The following is a 1,688-nucleotide window of genomic DNA, read 5'->3' as shown; positions in this document are numbered from 1 at the left end:
GTCTGCCTCCGTGGTCTCCGCTCAGTTTTTTCTGCAGGAGGGACTGAGTCAGTCGCTCGCTCGCTCCCTCTCTCTTCCCCTTCCAGGAGTCCCTTGGATGCTGCTTCTGCTACTGCCGCTACAGCCCTCTGGAGGCTGCAAAACTTTCTAACTTCCAACAAAACTCTCCTGTATAGTCCCTGTGACGTTACTGTTGTTAAGCAGAGATCAAAGCACGAGAGAGAATGAGAAAGAGAGAGAGAGAGCCAAAAGCAAGGGGCAGAGCCCTAAAGCCATCCCATAGGCTTCAAGTCCTTCCCCTTTGCTTAGCTTATAGAGAGCAGAGGTTTAATGCAAATGCAAATGAGACAAGGGCTTGCTTTCAAGGGCAAGGGAGAGGTGGGGGAAACCCAAATTGTCTCTATCATGCATAATTTTAAAAATGGAGCGAGTTCTGCAATGGGAGCCAAATGATGAATGGGGCCAGGCCACACACAGACACGCGGGGGTATAAATACAAGGAGGCTTGGTCGGTATTATTTTACTGGGGGCGCCGGGGAGGGGGACCGGGGCACGACCAGTGCGTTGCTGTTCCTTATCAATTATTACTATTGCCGTCACCGGTGCATACCTGCCATATCTGTCGCTTAAAAGGCCGCGCTCCCAACCTGAACTCCCGCTCTTTGTAGTCGATCCCAAGGGAAAAGCTTTCTCCCATTTCCTACTTTTTCCCAGCCTAGATGGTTTTGCCGCACGCCAGAATTGTAAAGACATTGGGGTCTCCTCCCCATTTGCCAAGATTATGCTTTTTCTCCTCTTTTTTAACATATTTCTTTTAACTTTAAAGGTTTTGCCATCCAAAAAGGGCACAGGGGTGGCGGGGGACAGGGCGCCAGCTAATCCGAGCCGCAGCGGGCAGGCCGCGCTCAGCACCCCACCCCCACCGCACAGCCACCCAGAAAACATATCCCAGCAGAGCAGCAAAATGGTGGCCAGAGCTTCCTCTTGCACCTAAAGGGAGATGAATCGGTGGGGGGGGAAGAGAGGGAGGTGCCGGCAGCCGCCTGCCGGGGCCTCATCCGACACGCCACGCTGCCGGGACAGCCTGTCCACGCGTGACGCGCAACCACGGGGCCCCACCGTAAATAACTCCCGCGATGAACTGCCTGTACCTGAAAACGCTTTGCTTTGCGTCGTTTCTAATGAAAAAGGTCTTTTTTAAACCCCCTCGCTTTCTCGAGGGGATGATAATGGAGCTTGGGGCCTGCTGGACAACACCGAAGGTGCCACCAATGCAGCGCTGCACGGGAGAAACGACTCATCCCGCGCCAAAGCGGCGCGGGGAGAAGCGGGAAGGCCATAAACGGGGGTTCACGCGGCCTTCTGCCCGCTCGCCCCTCAACCCGAGCGCTCGTATTGACCCCAGCCACGGTGTTTTAACATCAGCCGGGTGCAGCGCCGTTAGCAGGAACGGTGGCACGGCGTCACCAGCAAGGTCTCCTGGCCATGAGAACATGCCGTGGAGGCCATGCCATGGTGGACACGCCGTGGAGTCACACAGCATCTCTCCTGCATGACCTGCGGGGAAAAGCAGTGCCAAAGATCACAGGGCATGTTGTTGCACAGTTGCGTGTTTACGTAATCTCTCCGCGTGAAATATCTGCCCATCTTTCCTAGTTCACCGCTTTGCTTGACCATTCGTCTCCATT

The sequence above is a fragment of the Nesoenas mayeri genome (genome assembly GCF_963082525.1).
Source record: "Nesoenas mayeri genome assembly, chromosome: 5".
In the NCBI taxonomy this organism is placed as follows: Eukaryota; Metazoa; Chordata; class Aves; order Columbiformes; family Columbidae; genus Nesoenas; species Nesoenas mayeri.
Note: the sequence above shows the minus strand (reverse complement) of the source record.